General features: G+C 39.0%; 1 non-coding gene across 2 annotated transcripts in view; it reads left to right on the top strand.

The window, feature by feature from the left end:
• LOC112135215 (uncharacterized) overlaps positions 1-23,167 on the top strand; it is a 94,960-nt gene that overhangs the window by 8,951 nt on the left and 62,842 nt on the right. For both annotated transcript variants that reach the window (XR_010141542.1, XR_010141543.1), the window contains exon 3: positions 9,302-9,527. This is a non-coding gene — a transcript (uncharacterized LOC112135215). The remainder of the gene's footprint in view (positions 1-9,301; positions 9,528-23,167) is intronic.

The raw sequence follows: 23,167 nt of genomic DNA, 5'->3' as shown, positions 1-23,167 counted from the left end.
AAATATGAATTCCAGGTGACAATTATGTCCCCTTAACACTGGGAGATTTCAACCCATTGTCTCCTGGCATCTGTTAGAGCTTATTAGAATCTCCGAGCAATTTCGTTACCTTTCCTTATATCTTTTACACTTTGTTTTCTTGATTTTTGCATCATCACCGCCACAGCTTATCTAGTTGAGGATGTATTTCGGTCCCTCTTGTTTGGCTTTCCACTCAGAAAAAAACAAAACAAAAAACCAAACCAAAACAAACCTCCTGTCTTTTTTAATGCTAGAAAATTCTCGGCCATTATTTATTTGTGTATTGCTTCTCCTTAATTCCCTCTACTTTTAACTTTGGGGGTGCTTGTTTGACATATGTTGGAATCTTTTGATCTAGTCTCCATATCTCTTCTTCAGACTTTTTAATCTTATTTTCTCCGGGTAAAGTCTTCAGAGAGCTTCTAATCCACCAATGCCAAGTTTAATTCACTAGTTCAATTGAACTGTCTGCAATCTGGAGTTTATTATATCTGTCTCCATCCATTTTCAAAAAAATTTCAATGACCAAATTTTTGTTATCCAGAATTGCAATGGACTTTTAAAATGTTCATTTCTTCTTCTTCTTTTTTTTAATGGAAGACCTTTTTTTTTTTTTTTTTTTTTAATTGGACTACAAGAAGCCTCAAATGAAAACCCTGACCAGTCACCTTCATCATAGGCTGCTGTTTACAGCCTGACTTGGGAACATCCACTCCATGTTGTCACTGCCCTTCCATCAGCTGTAGGTAGGGTATGGGCACTAGAGTATAAGATTATATTAATTATGCCAACACTTTGGAAGAGATAATACAAGTTGTTGTACACAGCTACCAAGGCAACTCCACATTTTAATAACATGGGCTTATTTTGGATTCTCTCTAGTTTTAAAAAGTGTGCTTGGACCACCCAGGTCAGAACTATCAAAACATCAATTCATAAATCTACTTATTGTAAGTTATTCCATTTTCAACTGCTGTGGCACTAATTTTATCTATAGGTAACAATCTCACTAGAAGTTAAATTATTTTATGTAAATCCCTGGTTTATCTGTTACTTAACTAAAAATTATAATAATTTGCCAAGCAAATGAAACACATCTGCTGAAGTTCTTTTGTCAGATTTTCTTAATTATAAGAATGTTATTGGAAACATGTCTACAAAATTAATAAAGAATTATGTATCTTCATGATTTTTAAAACTATCAATTGCCTACAAAACTAATATTGCATTATTTTCAAATAACTCAGAAATATATGAGATTGCTTGTGAAGGCCATAGTTTCAGAAGTAATCTGAACCAAATTTAAGTTCTATAGTTCAGCTAGACTTAAGCAATGTGTTCCTATCTGAAGTTCCAATCTGAATATATATTCAGGCCTTTCTGGCCACAGCATAATCTTCACTCACTGCACACGTGAACGAAACATATATCCTGAATTGTATTTTCCTTTTTTTCTTGGCCCTGTTTACCTTCTGGAAACTTACAATCATCACAAACCTCCCTAGTTACTGGCAGCAAGAAAAGGTATCTGTAGAAGGCAATGTTTGAGCTCTGAGATGCCCATTACCTTTTCCATGATCCCACTGAGGTAGGAGGTTGGCAGGACTTGTTCTCCAGACCAGAATGAAGACAGCCTGTATTAGTCCATTTTCACACTACTATGAAGATACTACCTGAGACTGGGAAATTTATAAAGAAAGGAGATTTAATTGACTCACAGTTCTGCATGGCTGGGGTGGCCTCAGGAAACTTACAATCATGGTAGAAGGTGAAGGGGAAGCAGGTACCTTCTTCACAAGGTGGCAGGAGAGAGAGAGAAAGAAAGCTCGCAGAGGAAACTGCCACTTTTAAATCATCAGATCTCCTGCGAAGTCCCTCACTATCACAAGAACAGCATGGGGAGACTGCCTCCATGATCCAATCACCTGCCACCAGGCCCCTCCCTCGACATATGGGGAGTACAACTCGAGATGAGATTAGGGTGCGGACACAGAGCCAAACCATATCACGGCCCCAAACCAGTAAGTGATGCTGAAGGCCACCTCTAGTTGCCCTTACTGCCCATCAGCGTAAGACACTCTCACCAGCACCATGACAGTTTCCAAACATCATGGCAATGCCAGGAAGTTACCACCCATTTTCTAGCAATTTCTGAATAACCTGCCCCTTTATTTACATATTATTAAAATGAGTATAAATGCAACTGCCATCCACCCATACACTGCTACTCTCTGCATGCTGCCTATGAGCTGACCTTGCTCTGTGGGAGCAGTCACAGAGTTTACTGCCGCAAACTCAGTAAAGGTGCATTCTTCTACCGCCAGTTCGCTCTTGAATTTTTTCCCAATGAAGCCAAGAGCCTTCCCTGCATCACTTCCTCAGGCTTCTGGGTGCTTTTACTACTTATGGCCATCTTAAGACTTATCTGTGGGCTATGATATAGCTGCCTTCGTGGTAGGCACAGAGAGAGGAAAGTGCCTGGGAGTTTATGCCAATGACTGGTTGAGGAGTATGAAAGCCCAGCTCCCTTGCGTCAGCACAGGAAAATGTCTGAGGTGTAATTTATATGAGATCCTACTGACTAACTTTGCCTGAAATTGCACGCTTGCCCTGTGGTTTCTTTTATTTCTGTGCTGCTCCCCACTCCTTACTGGTCTAGGAGTACTTCCTTAACACATCACTTGCTTATGATCTCTAGCTCAGAGTTGGCTTCAGGGGAACCAGACCTATGACAGGGACCATCCTGATTGCAAACTGGTGATATTCATTTCTCTTCATATTTGGAATATCTGTGTTATAAGGAGAAGGGTGAGATTTTCAAATTTTATCATCCATGAAAAAAATAGGTGAAACTTGACCATGATTTTGGGAGGTTCTCTTTTGAATGCTGTGGAGTGATCCTGCACAGGGCTAAGCACTGCACAGAATGAGAGCTGGAAAACCCAGCATTCCTAGAAGAAACTCAGATTCATCCATTTGCTGGGCTGGAGAGATGGTGAGTTTTCTATGGGGACTTTGAGTCAGAAGTGACGGGTCCTTTGCTTGGGTACTCTCACTGGTCCCTTGTTGGTAGTGACCTGTTCTGTTTCATATATTTTTTTTTTTTGTTCTTTTAAAAGACGAATGTCGTCAGGTGCGGTGGCTCATGCCTGTAATCCCAGCACTTTGGGAGGCTGAGGTGGGTGGATCACTTGAGGTCAGGAGTTTGAGACCAGCCTGGCCAACATGGTGAAACCCCTTCTCTACTAAAAATACAAAAATTAGCTGGGCGAGGTGGTGCATGCCTGTAATACTCAGGAGGCTGAGGCAGGAGAATTGCATGAATCCAGGAAGTGGAGGTTGCAGTGAGCCAAGATGGCGCCACTGCACTCCAGCCTGGGTGACAAAGCAAGACTCCATCTCAATCAATCAATCAATCAATCAGTCAATAAAAGACGAATGTCATTCCTGCATGAACTCTTCCAAGATCTTAAAATATGCTTATTTTACAGCGTTTGTGAGATTGTTTTGCATTGTGTTGATAGTGAACTCATCCCCTTATTATTAATTTTCTTGGCCACCCTTTGGAGTTTGCGTTTCCTCTGGGCTCATACTGAGTAGGGTTTTTGTTTTCCCACTCTCTACACTCACTTCTCCCTGCCCAGCAGTTTTATGGCCAAATGGAACTCTGTGTGCAGGACTCCTATGCCATGTTGATATCAGAGTTATTGTACACACAGGAGTTGGTCCTTCATAAACAGCATTCTCTTCTCCCTCCCAGAAGTGCTGTTGTTGATGCTTCAAGTTGCAGACCCAGGCATGGTTACAATTTGTTTGCAGCCTTCTTTCATCTGAGGGATCCAGTCCACATCCTGTTTTGTGTGGCAGATGGCTCTTCCCCTTAGTCACTGCTGGAGGTGGGTGGATGGGATCTCCATTATCTCTGTGGTGGAACTCTCAGCCACTTCTAGTTTTGACCTGGAATTAACAAGGTTATGGGCTCAGTGCCTTCTTAGCATCTGATTAGGTTGGTTTTCTGTTTTTGGTCTTCCACCGAGGAATTTCCTTTCTTGAAAAGTGGTATTGTATTAACTTTAAAAACTACAATTAAAATATTTAAATGGAATTGCTCTGTTGAGAGTGTTAGGGGTAGTTTAAAGCATAAACCTTGGATTAGAAGTCTAGCTTTGAGTTTCTTGAGGAAAATATTTGCATTCTCTCTTTAATCTATAAACACATAGGGTTAGCAGCTAGCCTTGTAATGAGCTTACAATAAAATACTTGCTCAATAAATATTTGGTTGAATAGCTTTCTTTATTTCCTTTATTTAATTGCGGTAATAACGATTAAAATGAGATCTACTCTCTTAACTTTTTCTTTTGAGATGGTGTCTTGCTGTGTTGTCCTGGCTGGCCTTGATCTCCTAGGCTCAAGCAGTCTTCCTGCCTAAGCGCCCCAAATAGCTGGGACTACAAATACATGCCACCATGTCTGGCTACTTGAAAAAATTTTAAGTGCATAATACATTATTGCTGACTATAAGCACCATGTTGTACAGCAGATCTCTAGAGCTTATTTATTTTGCTGAACTGAAACTTTATGCCCATTGATTAGTAACCCTTCATTTTCCTCTTTCTCTGGGTAGCTTTCAAACTTATCTTTCAGCACTGGAGCTTTTTTCTCTGAACAAAATTGTATGTAAATGTCTTCGATATATTAAAAAAATACAAAATGATATTTTATTCATATGTAGGTATTAAGTTCACAGTTTTGACATTTACTTATTTTAAAGCCAATTATTGAGTTTAAGGAAACTTGGGAAAAATGAACTTTTTTTTCAATTCCTATGGATGAAAAAAACCATTTTAGCCTCAGCTTCCAATTTCCTTTTCTCTGTTTCCTTTTTAAAACTTACTTCTCTTTCTTTACTTCTCCCCCATCTCTCTCACTTTCTTCCTTTTTGTTTTTTAGATGTAGTTCTATTTGTTTGTTTTTGCATTATCCCCTAAGCACTTCCACAAGTGGTAGGTTCTATGAAAATCACTAGAATCACAGTATCCTGGGAGGACAATTGAACACTTTTGCAGGTCACACTGTGAGTCAGTGTCAGAGGTGGAGTCAGACCTGGTCTTCCTCCCACATGGGAGCCTTTTCTCTTACTGTGGTGTCATTCCAATGAGAAAGGAAACAGCCTGCAGAGTGAGGTTTGACCACCTCTCCTGGTCTTACATGATTTGCAATGCCACAGGCAAAGCTTCAATCCTATGTTTTTCATGCCCCTACTTTTCTCACTCTCCTTCAAGACTCTCTTGCTCAGTGTGAACAGTGGGAACAACAGTGAATAAAAACCAACAGTTCCTGACCTCAGGTGATGCGTGGCTCTGAACATCAGCAGAGGATGAATTTGAGCCCTCCTTCCTATGCAGAGCACACGTGGATAGACTTTGTGGTTAATGCTCAGTGACAGGGTAATGACGGTCATATTTTCTTAATGTTTTCTGTTGCTTTCTGAACAGAATCTGGCAGCAAGTATCCAGGGAGAGGGGAATGTGATGCTCTCATTTCAATGGGATTTCAGTTGGAGAGCAGCAACCACAGCCTGGTGTCGTGATGGGCTGATAAACATTAACAACCGGCCCTCTGGAAACTAAAGCTTTTGTTTGTAGCATTTACAATTTCCATGGTATAAACACTCCCAGCATGGGCAATTTCAAGCTATCAAAAATTTGACAACTGGTTTTCTCAAGCTGATACAAGCTGGCCCTGGCACACCTTTGGCTCAGAGGCATGTGGGTGAAGGGCATCCTGGCCACGTTCTCAGTGCTCTTGTTTTGTGTGGAGTTCCAGGTCAATGTGTAAACCTCTAGCTCTTTTATCAGATTACTTTCTAGAATTCCTAGTTGTCCTCAACATCCTCACCCTTTGTCCCCTGCTGCTTCTTGTTGGAAGGTCCTTGATGGCAGGTGTTTAGATAAACAGTCATCACAATTGAATTCTGTTTTAGTTTTTGTTTGCAACTAGGAATGAGGGAAGTTACTTTTTATGAAGAGAAGCTGATATGGTTTGGCTGTGTCCCCACCCACATCTCATCTTGAATTGTGGTTCCTATAATCCCCATGTGTTGTGGGAGGGACCTAGTGGGAGGTAATTGAATTGTGGGGGCGATTACCCCCATGCTATTCTCATGATAGTGAGTTCTCATGAGATCTGATGGTTTTATAAGGGGCCTTTCCCACTTTGCTCAGCACTTTTCTCTCCTGCTGCCATGTAAAGGACATGTTTGCTTTTCTTTCTGCCATGATTGTGAATTTCCTGAGGCCTCCAGCCATGCAGAACTGTCAGCCAATTAAATCTCTTTTCTTTACAAATTACCCAGTCTCAGATATTTCTTCATAGCAGCGTGGGAATGGACTAATACAGAAGCCTTATTTTTTAAAAATAACTTTTTGGGAAAGGGTGAGAGTAAATAAGATCCTACCAATTTGGATTACCCATGATTATATCCTTTGGCTGCATAACATGGTAGAACAAAGAGGGAGAAAATGGACTAGTGTCTTGTCACTCCATAAAGATGCTGTCCACACTCAGTAATAGAGAAAAATTTTGAGTAAGTAGGTGAATAACATTGCCTTGGGACAATGTTTAGCTTCAGGAGTTTCTTTTCTATTTTTATTGGTAGCTCTACCAGTGTGTTTACAGAGAAAAACAGTCCCAGAAATCCAGTTATTTTGGTCGTGGCATGATGGTGGCTTATATATAGTCAGTGACTCAAAGAAAGCAATTCAGGAAATAAAGCAAATGATGACTGGGACACTTGTCTTGAAATTCATTCTTTGCTGGCACAGATCATTTTAGAATTAGGTCTTTAAGTGAGGACAGTATATTTGATTGTTAGCAATAATAACCAAAGAAAACCCTCATGACACCTGTTTTCCTAAATTTTTGTGCTGATTTTAAAACACACACAGCATATATTTATTGAATTTGTTGAAAGGGTACAGAAGAGGAGGTTAGTCTATAATTCTGCAAGATAATGATAGGAAAATTAGGTCATGATCAGGATGATTTCCTAGGTCATGATCAGGATGAGGTCCTCCTCCACATGAAGTTCCATTAAGTTCTTAAGTTTCTTAAGTTCCATTAAGAAACACTCTGATGATTATTTTTATTATTTTTTCATTCTGTTATTCTCATTCACTGGTTGCAGATGCTATCAGCAAAATCATAGAATGCTAAAATGTCAGAATTAGGAAGGAAAAGAGAGATAGAAATGAAAAGGAAAATAAGCTATTATTTATTGAGCAACTCCTATGTTCCAGGAAACTTTTACTAATTATATTCACCCTATTTTGTGACCAAGGTGTGGAACACTGTACTTCCTATTTTATTTTATTGTTTGAGATGGAGTCTCACTCTTTTGCCCAGGTTGGAGTACAGTGGCATGATCTTGGCTCACTGCATCCTCCGCCTCCCAGGTTCAAGCAATTTTCCTGCCTCAGCCTCCCGAGTAGCTAGCATTACAGGTGCCTGCCACCATGCCTGGCTAATTTTTGTGTTTTTTTTAGTAGAGACGGGGTTTAACCATGTTGGCCAAGCTGGTCTTGAACTCCTGACCTCAAGTGATCCACCTGCCTCGGCCTTCGAAAGTGCTGGGATTACAGGCATGTGCCCGGCCTGTACTACCTATTTTAAATATTGATGGCCTCCTCCCACCCATGCCCCATTCCTACAGTGGCCCTTAGTGCTTTTCCCATGAGATCTTACAGGTTCTGTCATTGGAGTTAGCCTCAGCTGTGTGATTTGCTTTGGCCAATGCAACATGAGTGTAAATAATGTGTGCCCTTTCTTAGCAAAAGCTTTAAAAGTCATGCTGCTTCTGGTATCACTCTTCTCCATCTGCTATGAGAACAGGAAGGCTCAGATAGGGGCAGCTGATTGTTTAGGCTGGGTCCCAGAATGAAGAACATACCAGGAGCACAGGCAGAGCTGATCTGCAGCCAGCATGTATATGAGTGAGAAGTAAACCCTTGTTGTAAATCACTGAGATTTTGGGGTTTGTTATGGTAGCAAAACTTAGCAAAAAGTTGGCCAGTGTGGAAATTGGTACCATAAAAGTGATGTTGCCTAACAACAACAAAAACATCAACAAAATCTAAAATATGGGGCAGTGCCGAAACTAATGAACTCGTGGCTTTATGAGAAAAGTGAGAAATTAGAATGTTGTAGCGTGACTTGGTTGTCATTGGAACTGTTCTAAAAGACTGAGGTTAGCTCAGAAAAGAATTGGCCGCTATTCAAGCAGAATTGAAAGGGAATGTAGAGGGTCTAGAAATTTCAGGGTTTACATGGTTGGAAGATGCAACTGATTTTCACTTATACATTATAAAGTTAAGTGCATTGGTATGACTGAAGAACTGTGGGTGCCACTTTACATGTATCGTTGATTGGATCAAATGATAAAAAGCTACATTTTTGAGAGAGTCCTATAGCCAAAGGAGACACTAGCATGTGTTAAAGAAACTGAGACTTTTGAGTATTTAAAATGGCCCTAGGCCCCTCCAGTCTTCTACAAGAAATAGCTACCCAGGCTGTAACATGGGCATATTCTCCAATGCCATTTTCAGATAGACAAGAAGGAAGGATTTTCAAGAGGTGACAGCTGTTAAGAATAATGGATTCTCAACTTCAGGTTAAAGGGCTTTTTAAAAAAATCTGTCCAGTAGGATTTCAGGAATTTATGTACCAGTGTTAAGTGTGACCTCCTAGTCTTTCCCTTTCCACATAGAAATGCCTGTTTTGATCACACTGTCCTTCTTGCACCATTGAATGCTTGGTGAGTATGCATGTGTATGTGGGAGAGATGTGCCTGTGTGTGTGTGCAGATAACTTTTCTTCAGGTGCATAGATCTCTATATCAAGATCTGTATATCAAGAGGAGCCATGTGGATCAGATTCAGAACTATTAAAGATCTTGGGCTTTGGGTCTGAAACCATAATTAGCTAGGCCTTTGGGAAATATTTTTCCTTGGGGTGTGAGAGAGTGTATTTTTAATGCAAAAGGAGGAAAGTGAATATCTGTGATCAGGAAGGCAGATTATGGAAGATTGTATAATTTGTTCAAAGGATTTGCTACCCTCTGCTTGCTGCCTTCTTTCAGAGACCCTTTCTTGTGCTCTTCTATTCTTTGAACCTGTGACTTGCATTGGTCAATGGAACATGAGTAGAAGTGACATCAGGTTCTTCCCAGCTGAAACTTTGAGAACCATCACTGTTTCCAACGCTGTGTTTTCCTCTATTCCAGATAGTGACATATTCCTGTTAGCAATCTGGAACCTAGAGGGAAGAAGACACATGGAGCCATGTCCCAGCCAGCCTACAGCCAACACACACCATGAGTGAGAAATAAAACTTTACTGTTGTAAGCCACTGAGACTTTGGGGTTGTTTGCTACCACAACATAACTGGATGAAAGTTGACAGATAAGAAGAGTGAGAGTCATATATGTGGCAATTTCAGCTGCTAAGAGTGTAAGAAAGCTCTCCTTTAATTACACCCATGCCAACCCTGGTATTCATTATATTGTTTTTATATTTAACATCTTGATAGGCACACATGTATTTTGTATTTTATCCAAATAGTCTCCATTTCCACAACTATTAGAGAAGCCAAACACTTTTTCACATATTTTAATTTTAATTTTGGGAATTTATTTTCTTTTGTGAACTATGTCAATTTCCTACTTTTATTTCATTACTTGCCTTTCTTAGTAGATTACAAGTGTATTTCAAAAAAAAAAAACTTACTAAGGACATTATCTTTATTTCCCATAGACATTGAAAATAGTTCTTCCTAATTTGTTTATAATGATAATTTTTGATACACAGAAGTTTAAACATTTCATGTAGCCAAAAAGTGCATGTACTTGATAGTCCCAGTAAGTGTGTGCTTAATAAATCAATGGGCTGGGTGCAGTGACTCACACCTGTAATCCCAGAACTTTGGGAGGCTGAGGCAGGAGGATTGCTTGAGCCCGGGAGTTCAAAACCAGTCTGGGCAACATTGCGAGACCCTGTCTCTACAAAAAAACTAAAAAAATTAAAAAATTAGCCGGGTGTGGTGGTGCTTTCCTGTGGTCCCAGCTACGGTTGTTGGGGGACTGTAGTGGAAGGATCACTTGAGCCTGGGTGTCAAGGCTGCAGTGAGCCGTGATCGTGCCACTGCACTCCAGCCTGGATGACAGAGAAAGACAGTGTCTCAAAAATATATGAATGAATGAATAAATAAATAAATAGCTTATTTCTTTGCTTTTACATATTGAAAATGTTCCCTTATGCTGACATAAGATATTCATCTATGTTTTCTTCTCATTCTATGTTTTGTTTAAATTTCTAGAACGAGAATTTCCACCTGCAGTTGTATGTTAGCATCAGTATAATTTGAGATTTGTAAAAGTATGGCTTTTCATACCTTCTGAGGGTGTGGTTTGGGATTCTATATTTTTATATAGCCTCTTTTTCTTTTTTCCTAGAATATTTGAATGCAGTTAATGTGGAGTTTGGAAATAACTATTAGACACATTTTAATTTTGATGTAATCTAATTTATCTATTTTTTCTTTTGTTATGCTTTTAGTACAGTATCTAAGAAAGCTTTCCCTAACCCCAAATTACAAAGATTTATTTTCATTTTTCTTCTAAGAGTTTTATGGTTTTAGCTCTTATGTTTATGATCCATTTTGAGTTAATTGGTATGAGTTAGGTCTCCGTACCAATTATTTTGCATGTGGATATTCAATTGTCCCAGAATAATTTTTCAAGAACTTTCTTTCCCCATTGAAGTGTCTTGGTATCCTTGTGAAAAATTGATTACCCTGAAATGTGAGGGTTTATTCTTGACTTTCAGTTTTATTCTATTGATCTATAGGTCTATCCTTGTGCCAGCAACACATAGCCTTGATTAGTATAGCTTTGTGTAGTAAGTTTTTAAATCAGGAAGAGTGACTCCTCCAACTTTGTTCTTTTTCAAGATTGTTTTGGTTCTTCTGGGTCCATATGAAGTTTAGGATCAGTTTGTCAATTTCTGCAGAAACCAGCTCTTGATATCTTCTCCTGGCCACCCTGATCACAGTGCTTTTGTTTTCCCTGGCCACAGGTACTACCTGACATGTTTTTATCAGCATGAATTATTTCCAAAGTAGATGGTAAGTTTTTCCAGTGTAGTTAGGATATCTTTAAATTCCATAGTGATATGGAAAACTTAGAAGTGTAATCTCTTGGAACTTGCTTTCTTGTCTATAAATGAAGGGGTTGGAAGAGATCAGCAAGTCCAAGTGCCAGTGTGTGGACTGACTGGTCTGAACTGACCACGTGTTCCTCTTTACTGCCTTCATCGGTGATTATTGGCAATGCTCTTTCCCCTGCTTTTTTCACTGTTCTTCTCCCTGCCTTTGTGCTGGTGTCCCTTGAACTAGGCCTTGTCTCAGGTTTCTTCAGCTCTTTGAAGACAATGATTCAATGAAGAGGTCTCTATTCAAGAAAGTCCCCTTTCACAATAATTGAGCTTTCTTTTTTTTCTTCTGAAAGTTATTTCCAACCATGGGATCTACTCAATTTCTTACTGTTGCATTGCTTGCAAGCCTGATATGCTTGCTTCTATGAAAATATTCATTAGCCGAAGCTATGTCTGTGCACCATGGATTTTAGTTGGATCATGCATTGCAAGAGTAGAGCAAGTGTCAAGGGATAATAGATACGTTATTTCCCCAGCATTGTGTGCTAGAGTGCATTTTTGATACTTGGTTGTTTCTGAATCACTGTAGCAGAGTTAAATCTAAAAGGGATTTACCAACTCAGAGAGGAGAAGAGAAATCTCTGACTCAAGATATGCTCAAAGTCACTTTCACTAGGCTCTAAAAACACCTTTTCAATCTCTTGGTAAGATTAGAATGTGGGAAAAGGTTTGCACCACAGAATCTGGCCTCTATCCAACCTGAAGAATTCCTCTGGCTGTGGACTTCCTGTCTATTGTCACCTCTTACATCTGTGAGAGCAGGGGTGGGATCACTGCCTGGCATCTAATAAAAGCTTAATAAACATTTATTAGATAAGTGAATGATTAATTCTGTGATTGCATCTTACATTTTACCAAGCACTGTGCTGTGCACATTTCACTTCATCTGCACTACAACCCTGTAAGTGCTTAATCTACTAACTGACTTTAATTCTCTTCATCTGGATATCACTTCCACATTCCCTGTATTATTTGAATTTCATAATGTGCTATGACAGACATAATTGATTTTACCCCCATTTTACAGATACAGGATATAGAAACCCAGATGATGTTCAGTGTTTTAAATCAGTGTTTCTCCAATTTTAATGTGAGCATCAACCACCTGAGGTTCTGATTCAAAAAGAAATTCTGATTCAGCAGGTCTGGGGTGGGCCTGAGAGTAGCATTTGTAACAAACTCCCAGGTGATGCTGATGCTGCTGTTCTGCAAATTATACTTCGAGCAGCAAGGCTTTAAATAGAATCTTTTCTTTGCCTTTGTGAAGGAGAGAGGTTAAAAAAAAAAATAGGATAAACAGCCCGCCTCACCCCCACCAGCTCTGAAGAATCTAAGGAGCCTAAAATCAAACAATCAAACATGATTCACCTGAAAGAAATTCTGATGATGAAGTTTGATAAGTTAGACTTTCTTTGGGTCTGCAATATACAAAGCATACAGCATACTATAGACTAACAAAGTTGAAAGATTCACACTTCTTATTTCAAAACTTACCACAGAGCTACTTTTTAAAATCTAAAAGCAGGACTATATATAGAAAGCATAAGAAGGCCCTTGTGACTGTCTCCAGAAAAGGTTATTTTTGGTGAATATAATGAAGTGATTAATTTTCGTAATATGCCTAGATATTTCCTTAGAGAAAAAAGGAACTTGAAAGCTGTAGTTAAGGGTAAAAATTATTTTCATATTACATGTGGAAACCGAAAACTAACATCACTCTTGGGAAATCTTGATCATCTTCATGGGCTACCTATGAAAACAAGATTGTCCCAAAGCATGAAGATAAAGGCTTGCTATTTATGACTGTGCACTTGATCAGTTACTGGGGCTTTTTATGTGGAACTCAACAGACATTCATCACTGCTGCTATTTTTCACAATCAGGATTCCTCATCTACCCAGACCAGATAATCTCATATCTCTTCATGTACTAAAGAGCTCCCATCTGACACAGCCTTTTTCCCTTAAAATGTGGAGATGCTTTGGAAAGTTAAGAGCAGAAGGCAGCAAGGAGATGCAGGCAGCAGATATCCCAGCCCTAGGCTGGTGGATTGTAGCAGAAGAAAGAACACTAAGTGAGGGCCGTTGGACTTTGTCTATTAGAGAAAGATTTTAAAGCTAAAGGCCATTGGTTTCCTTTTTTTCTCCTCATAACAGTTGTTAGGCATGCTTCGTGGCTAGTGTTTTCCTAGGCATCAGTGCTCCAGATTATAGGTATGTACCTCAGTTAAGCAAAATGGGTATTCTTAATTTTCTTTTCTTTTTTTTCTTTTTTTTTTTTTTTTAAGACAGGGTCTCACTCTGTTACCCAGGCTGGAGTGCAGTGGCACAATCTGGGCTCACCGCAGCCTTGACCTCCCGGCTCAAGCAATCCTCCTGCCTCAGCCTCCCAGGTAGCTGGGACTACAGGTGTGCAGTTTCGCTTTTGTAGAGTCAGGGTTTTGCCATGTGGCCCAGGCTGGTCTCAAACTCCTCAGCTCAAGTGATCTACCTACCTTGGTCTCCCAAAATGCTGGGATTACAGGGGTACACCACCATGCCCAGCCAAAAGATAGTGGGAACTCTTAAAGAAAACTAGGATTGGAATTTTTTTTTTTTTTGGAGACAGAGTCTCACTCTGTCACCCAGGCTGGAGTGTAGTGGCGTGGTCTCAGCTCACTGCCAGCTCTGCCTTCTGGGTTCATGCCATTCTCCTGCCTCAGCCTCCCGAGTAGCTGGGACTACAGGCACCCGCCACCACGCCTGGCTAATTTTTTGTATTTTTCGTAGAGACGGGGTTTCACCGTGTTAGCCAGGATGGTCTGAATCTCCTGACCTCATGATCTGCCCGCCTTGGCCTCCCAAAGTGCTGGGATTACAGGCGTGAGCCATTGTGCCTGACCAGGATTGGAAAATTTTAAAGAATTATTGGCTAAGAGAATGTCAGAGTGAGGAGAATCTTTAGGAATAAAACTTAAACTTCTAATTCAGGATGGTATATGAATCCCATGAAAGCATTTTTCCTGAATCCTTTTAAATGACACAGAATACAATCAGCCCTCAAAAGATGCTGTCCATTCACCAGAATGTTGATGAATTTTTGGATGATAAAGTATAGCCAAGACTACAATGAGTGGACTAACTTGTGAGATGCTGCATACAAAAATAAAGCCCACCTGATAATTAATGGATAGGACTTCTAGTTGAAACTTTCTAATATCAAGCAGAGGGGCTAGAGGGAAGTATAGGATGTGGTGCTGTCTGTTGGTGGCAGTTTTCCATGCTAATAATATCCAAGGTTAACATGTGCTGGTGGAAGTCCATGCCATGGCTGGACTTGGTGGTCACTCCCGGGTTATACTTGGCTCAGCTGGGATTCTTTGTGAGCTGGAAGCCACAGAAGTGGCTAAAGTGGCATTATCCAAGTTGGAGAAGGACATTACTGGTCTTCAGATTGCAACTATAAATAGGAAGTAAACTTTGTGCACAAACACAGCAAAATATCACCCAGTTGCCCCTTAGGAAGGCTAGCTCCCTTTTTCCCACAGAAAACTAGACTTCTCATCTGGCAAAATAAAATCACAACTTTTGAGTTTCTAGGTGGAGCTGTGAGAAGGTGACAGAGTGTTTAGGTGGAGCTGTTGGACCTCAGAGAAACCTGGGCTGGGGCCAGCAGCGTGTAGGTGGTGAACGAAACTGTGCTTCTGCGTGAAGTCTTCTGGGGAGACAATAGGCTCTGAAGAGAAAGGGATTCCAGGATTGAAAAGGATTTCTCTGAAGTTGGACTGGGAAGGCTAAAACCTCAAAGCACCCTGAGAAAGCACCTTCTTTCTCTCTGGAAAATTAGAGAGAAAGAAGGAAAACCAGGATCATGAGGGTGTTTTGGATGCTCAGACATGAGTGTGGAATTGGCTGACATGATTTTGGAGAGTGGCAAGTCCAAAATCTGCAGGATAGGCACAACTGGAAGGCTGGAGACCCAGGGAAAAGCTAGTGTTGCAGCTCAAGTCTGAAGGCAATCTTCTGGCAAAATTCTCTCTTCCTCTAGGGACTCAGTCTTTTCTCTAAGACCTTCATCTGGTTGGATGAGACCCACCCACATTATGCCATGCAATCTGCTTTACTGAAAGTCTGATTGCAAATGTTAATCTCATATAAAGAATATCTTCACAGCAACATCCAGATGTGTTTGACCAGATATGTAGATACCATAGTCTAGCCAAATTGGCACATAAAAGTAACCATCACAATGGTTCAGGTTGGATGAGGGTGGACAAGTTCTGAAGTGTTCAAAGAAGAGGGTCAGATGTTGGACCAGGGCAGTATAGTCAGAAAGCCCTGAGTGCCATAAGCTCATCGAAGGGAAGCAGTCCCAGATTTATGGCATTTCCTATTTGTCCTGTTGTCTGGAATCTCTGATAGCAATTAACTGCTTGGGTGCAGGGTTAGAAAAAAGGGTCATCATTAAAATAAAATTTTTATGCTTTATTTTTTGGAAGGAGTTTATCTTTTAACAGGTGTGTAATTGTGAGTGTGTGTGTGTGTGTTTACTCATCTGAAAGTCTTTCTTTCCATGCTGATTACCACAGGTCACACATCTAGTTTCTGCTGTGTTATGTTTTCTTGCTACTTTGCCCCCACTTAATTTTTCCTTCATTGGCTTATCCAACTACTCCTTGCATATCTTAAAGCACATGGAAGAGGTATTGCTATAAAATCAGAAATATCTAAAATAAAGCCCATATTTATTTCCTTCACAAAATGAACACAAAATATCTGCTCCTTTTTCCATGTTTAGTTGTTACACCTTTTGTGGGCAGGCAGGGCAGCTTCTCAGGGTTAAAGATGGTTCCTAAGGTTAGCTTTTCAATAACTGACCGGGAAATCAAATCCAAGTATCCCAGCTTCAAATCTTCATTTATCACACTGATTCTTTAAGTCTTATTTAAAAAATTAAACACTCTAAGTTCATTGTCCTAGGGATTTACAGGTATAAGAATTAGAAAGAAAGGAAGTTGGCCAGGCGCGGTGCCTCACACCTGTAATCCCAGCACTTTGGGAGGCTGAGGTGGGTAGATCACGAGGCCAGGAGATTGAGACCATCCTGGCTAACACAGTGAAACCCTGTCTCTACTAAAAAAAAAAAAAAATAGCCTGGCATGGTGGCAGGTGCCTGTAGTCCCAGCTACTCAGGAGGCTGAGGCAGGAGAATGGCGTGAACCTGGGAGGCAGAGGTTGCAGTGCGCCGAGATCGTGCCACTGCACTCCAGCCTGGCCAACAGAACGAGACTCTGTCTCAAAAAACAAAAACAAAAACAAAAAAAACCAAAACAAATGAAAGAAAGGAAGTTGATGAATTCTTCACTCTCAGTTAACTTCCTAGGTTTTTTCCTAAGATTTTTGGAGGCAACAGAGTGTAGGGATTGAGAAGGGGTCTCTTGGCTGTATGGTTTAGGCACGGTTATAATTTCTGCAACTACCAAGTTACAGGTCAATTCATATGAAGGAAAGTTTTAAATTACATTCCTTTTTCAGACAGAAAAAGTAAAGATTTTAAAAAGACAGGTAAAGGTTGATATGGGCCAGTTTTCTCTTTCTTGTCCTATTGAGTTTTGTGATATTTTGACAGGAGTAGGAGGAAAAAGACTAAAGGAAGACTGTTGGCATTCTCTCTTCTGGTTTTGTAAAATTTATCTCTGAAGTCTGAATGTCACAGTGTTATAGTAACTTGTCATGCTTTGCTGCACCATCCCTTGAAGGAATCACAATACAATATGTCCAGTTTCTCTTGAAATAGAACTACTTATTCAGAAGAGATAATGCATTATGACTGGCATAAGAACATCAAGTTGACATTTTTTTCATTTTGCAAATATCCTAAACTTCAGAAGAAATGAAATAATGTACATACACATATGCCATTGTCTAGATTTTTCCTTAAATAGACCCTAATGTAGTAATGCCTATATTGTTTTATAATCAACCAATTAATTATGCTTTGACTGGAAATGTAAGTAGTGGTCTAAGAGAGGCCAAAATATGGGATCAACTGTTTTTTGTCCCAGTCTCAGTTTATGTATTTGTAGGATGGAGATAACACTATGTCACTTCTTCAAAGGATAGGCCACATAGTAAAGCTGTAAAATGGATATGAATTGCATTCAGGGCAGTCATTAGGGTCATATACTCATGACCGGCATAGAAAGCTTTCATGTGTTTGGCAAACCTGGTAATGTCAGCTGTGCCAGGGCAAAGTGGTGGCTCTGGGTGGCTCAACAAGGACTCTGTGCCTAAATCTCCCACGGTGAGGGTCTAGGGTGGTATGAGATGGTGAACAAGTGTGACACTGGGCACCAGTCATGGAACCTGTAGCCTCTGCCCTTGGTGGCGACCTACACTGCCCAGTAAGGAGGAGAGGCCTCCTCTATACTTCTTGTAGGTAGCAGGAGGTCTGGAGGGGCCTGGGGAAATGAAGCAGGGAGGAGGGCCTGCATTCCTCACTCTCTCCCCCACCTCGCAGTTCAAAAATAGATGCTTAGTTTCAGAATTTCTCAACTTATTTTCTTAAAGCATTGGTTGCAATAAGTTTTTGTTTGGATTTGAATGATGTGTACTGCTTTTGTGTTATTTTCATTTATTAACTAAAATAAAGTCTTCCAAAAGATTTACTACACATTCATCAAACTTACCATTAAAATGTGGATAGAACAAACACTCAGAAAAGGAACAAATCACACCTGTGATAACTTCCAGTCACAGTGTTGAGCCCCTGGTTGACGAAATGACCTCAGAAGCATGTGTCTGTCATTGCTCATGGTCTCTTCACATGTGAGGTCCCCATCCACACACACACACACACACACAGACACACACACAGCCCTCCCCCTCCTGTGTCTCCCCATGCACTCCCATCTACTGCACTAGAGAAGTTGATCTCTTGGCCCATGGTGCACCTGAGTCTTTGCACCTCCACAAATGTGATCGGACTTTGTCCCTTGTGAGTTCATTTACACTGCCCCAGTTGTCAACATATTTAGCAGAAAATCTTCAAGGTGTATGCCACGTGGGCAGAGCCCTTTCCTAATTTTGAGTACTGGTACGGATTCTTCTAACTTCTTGGTGTGTTTGGTCCTAGCATTCATCTTGAGTTGCAGAGGGAGTTGGATTGTCACCATTCCTTTAAGTCACATCAGCCTATTTTGGTCTCATCCATCTCATGGTATTGTGATTATTTGCTTACTTGTGATCCTGTTGGCAGAGACCCAATCTTGTGCATATATGACCCTTCAATAGCAATCCATCGAAACATGTATGAGACTTGTATGCTGAAAACTACAAAACCCACTTTTGTTTTATTCCTTGTCTCTATTTTCTTTGTTTTCTGTGTCATTGATTTCTGTTCATTATTATTTTATTCCCTCTGCTTGATTGCATTTGTTTTGCTCTTTTTTTAATAGGTTCTTGGGATGGGAACTTAGATTATTAATCTGATATTTTCTTTTTAAAATTTGTATGCATTTAGTGCTACAAATTTTCCCCTTGGCACTGCTGTAGCTATGTCCCACAAATTTGCATATGCTGTATTTTAAATTTATTTCAGTACAATATATTTTATTTATTTATTTATTTTTAGATGGAGTCGTGCTGTCACCCAGGCTGGAGTGCAGTGGCACAATGTCGGTCCACTGCCGCCTCCTGGGTTCAAGCGATTCTCCTGCCTCAGCCTCCTGGGTAGCTGGGATTACAGGCGCCCACCACCATGGCTGGCTAATTTTTGTATTTTTAGTAGAGACAGGGTTTCACCATGTTGGCCAGGCTGTTCTTGAACTCCTGACCTCAGGCAATCTGCCCACCTCAGCCTCCCAAAGTGCTGGGATCACAGGCGTAAGCCACCATGCCTAGTTAGTACAATGCACTTTTAAAATGTCCCTGTGACTCTTAGAAGTATTGTTTAGTTTCTAGGTGTTTGGAGATTTTTCTGTTATCTTTCAGTTATTGACTTCTAGTTTGATTCCACTACTGTTGGAGAATGCCGTTTGTATGATTTCCATTCTTTTACATTTGTTGTTTCGTGGCTCATATGATATATCTTGGTTTATGTTTCGTAGGCACTTGAAAACATTATGCATTCTGCTATTCTGTGGTAGTGTGTGCTATAATTGTTGAGTAGAGCCTTGTTGGTTGATGGTGGTTGTTGAGTTCTTCTATAACCTTGCGGTTTTTTTTGTCTAGCTGTCCTCTCAATTGTTGGAAAAGGTGTGTTGAAGTCTCCAACCTTAATTCTGAATTTGTCTATTCTTCTTTCAGTTCTGTCAGTTTTTATTTACTTCATCTATTATTGCTCTGCTTTTTGGTGCATACATATTAAGGATTGCAATGTATTCTTCATGGATTGACCCATTTATCATCATATAATGTTGCTTATTTTCTCTGGTCATTTTCTTTGGTCTGAAGTTTACTTTATCTGATATTAATATAGTCACATCTGCTTTCTTTTGATTACGATCTGCATAATATATTATCCCTCCCAATCCCTTTTCTTTCAACGTTCCAATATTATTATATATGAAGTGAGTTTCTTATATGCAGCATATAGATGGGTCATATTTTTAAACCTCTTCTGCCTATCCATCTATTTTAATTTGTGTACTTAGACCATTTACATTTCATGGAATTATTGGTCTGCTAGGGTTTAAGTATCCCATTTTATTTTTTGTTTTTATTTGTTTACTTTGTTGTTTTTATTTTTCTGTTTTCCTTTTCCCGACCTTCTGTGGGTTACTTGAACATTTTTAGAATTCCCTTTTTATTTATGTGTAGTATTTAAATATACTTACGTAGCTTATTTAGTGGTTACTCTAGGTATTTTGTTATATATATGCATAAATTATTACAGTGTACTGATGCCATTATTTTACCAGTTCAAATGATTGTTGAAATCTTACCTCCTTTATCATCATTTTATTCCCTGTCTATAATTATCTTAACTATTTCCTCTATATATGTTTAGAACCACATGATCTCGTAGTATAATTTTTGCTTCTATTATCAAACATAATTTAGAAAATTCAAAAGAGAAGAAATGTCTGTTGTGTTTACCCATTTATTTTCCTATTAACTTCTTTCTTCCTGAAGTGCCAAGTTGCCTTCTTTTAATGTTTCTTTTCTGTTTAGATAACTTAATTTAGCCATTCTTTTGGGGCAGGTCTGCTAGTGAGAAATTTTCTTAGTATTCCTTCTTCTGAGAATGGCTTGATTCTCCTTCATTCCTGAAATCAATTTTCACTGGAGACAGAATTCTGGGCTGATGATTCTTTATTCTCAGCACATGTTAAATACTGTGCCCCTTCCCTTTGGCATCTGTGGTTTCTCAGGAGAAATCTGCTCCCTTTGAAATTGTTTTCCCCTTTAGGTAAAGTGTTGTTTCTCTCACTTCTTTTTTTTCCTCTGTCTTCTGAAGTTTGACTATCTGTATCTTGATGGAGATTTTCTAGATTTATTCTCTTTGGGATACATTTAACTTCTTTAAATCTGTATGTTTATGTCTTTTGCCAAATATGGGAAGTTTTTAGCCAAAAGACAATAAACATTTTCTACTCTTTAATTCAGCAATATTTCTTTCAGAATTTCATTCTGAGAAATTGATTGCTAATGTGTAAAAGTTTGTTTATAGATGTAAATACTTACCATTATACTGTCAGGAAACTGGAAAATTGTAATGGTCCAAAACAGTGGATTGGATAATGAGTCATTGCTCATTAATTAACTTTTACTTTCTAACGATTGTATAAATCATTAACTGGGAGGTAGAATAATAATAATAAATAATGACATACAAATGATCAAAATATTTGGAATTTTAGCCCTACTAATATCTGGTGGTGTAATTTTCAGCCAATAACTTATTTATACTTCAGTTTTCTTATCTGTAAGGTGGGGATGCTGATAGAACTACTTCATAAGATTTTTGTGAGAAATTAGTGAGTTAATACACATCAAGAACTTTGAACAGTTCCTGGCACAGAGTTAAGTGACATACAAAGGTCAATTATTATTGCAATTACCATGATTATTGAAAAGTACTGAAAGTTGCATATCAAGCTATTTACAATAGTTAGAATGATTTAGAGTTATGATTTCAAGGTGTTTCTTTTTGTGCTTATGTTTTTTAAGTTTTTCAAACAATATTAATAAAAGATTTTCAAATAAAACGTGCATAATAAACCAAAATTTGAGAGAAATATTGATACATAGCATAAAATTGTGTATATATGTATATATATATGCATGTAAGTTGGCAAAATGAGACAAAATCCTAGTTACACATGAACACCAATGGCTGACTCAGCAATCTTTATCACGCTTCCCTAGCCCCACCTATTTTTTTGGATGAGTGTTTGTGCATACTTATAGAGAGTGTGCATATTCATGCTGCCTTTTCATAGCATACAATACATATTTTAATGTGAGAAAGCATACACATGCTATTTGACATTATAAAATACTAATTTATAAAGTGGATGTAACCTACATAGCACAAATCACATGGATATGCTTCTATTACTGTAATCTTTGAATACTTCCAACTTGAGCTACTATAATTATCTTACACCTTTTAGCTCTTTTTGTATTTTATATTACTACAAAAATGGGAAGTAGCCTAACTGTAAGACTTAAAAACATAGCTGTGAAATTTATTGCCAATTTTTTTTCTTTCCCGGAAGTCTCTACCAGTGTATACTCCCTGTAGAAAAAGTAGAAGACTACTGGTTTTGTGACATCCACTAAGAGAATTGAACATGTTTTCTTAATCTTTTGCTAATTATTAGAAGAAAACCAGGAGCTTGCTATTTACATTTCTTTGTTTCTCGTAAGGCTGAACTTTTCCCCAACATGTTAGTTACAGGTTGTATTTTCTCTTTTGTAAATCTCCTGCTGATACCCATTTACCTTAATGTTTTTCATATCTATTGGTGCACACTCTTTGTTTAATAAGGTTATTTACCCTTGTCATATATCCTGCAAACATTATTTCAGTTTGCTCTTTGTGTTTATATTTTAGTTACTTTTTATGTTCAGAGGTTTTAATTTTTTTATAGTCAAATCCTTCAGTATTGTCCTTTGTAACACAGAAAACACAAGAACTGTATTACTGCTAGGTTGAGAAAATAATCTGTCTTTCAGGGCTTTAAAAAATTTGTCATTCTGTTTTCTTGTTTTTCATTGATTTTTTTGAGAAAATATTTAACTCTTTAATCTATTTGAAATTTACCTTGATGAATTGAGAGAGGTGATGGGCAGTCCCACTCTGACCTACCCAGACCTTCCTTAGAGTGCTATTTTTATTCCATTCTAGATTTACTAGCCGATGCTTGGTGGAAAATGCCTAGGATGACAAAAAGAATGCAGTCCATGTGTTATGAGAAATGGCCTGAAGACCATAAGTTGAACGATGGCTGTTTAAAACCCTTGGGATGTTTGTCAGCATGTGCAGTAGTTAAGAAGCTCTGGGGGCACAGGGACCTGGATTCATGTCCCAGCGTCACCACTTACGGGTATGTGTTTTCTCTTTTGTAAATCTGCTGCTCCTTAAAAACATTAAGAGAAACGGGTAACAGCAGCAGATTTACAAACAAAAAAATACATAGGATAAGATGCAGACCCATGTTAAGCTTCAATTTCTTCATCTGTTAAATGAGAATAATAATACCTACCTCATGGTTATTATATGAAGATTAAATGGGAAAACACAGGTAAGCATTTAGCAAGACACTTGGTTCAGAGAAGACACTCAATAAATACTGGTTGTCAGTGTCATTAATTTTGGTGTTTATTTTGTTTTGTGCGAGCCCAAAGAATAAAGGATGCAGAATGACAAATTCTAGCCTCTATGAGGCAGGA

The sequence above is a fragment of the Pongo abelii genome, chromosome 8 (assembly GCF_028885655.2).
Source record: "Pongo abelii isolate AG06213 chromosome 8, NHGRI_mPonAbe1-v2.0_pri, whole genome shotgun sequence".
Taxonomy (NCBI): Eukaryota; Metazoa; Chordata; class Mammalia; order Primates; family Hominidae; genus Pongo; species Pongo abelii.
This window is presented reverse-complemented; position numbering and strand designations above follow the sequence as displayed.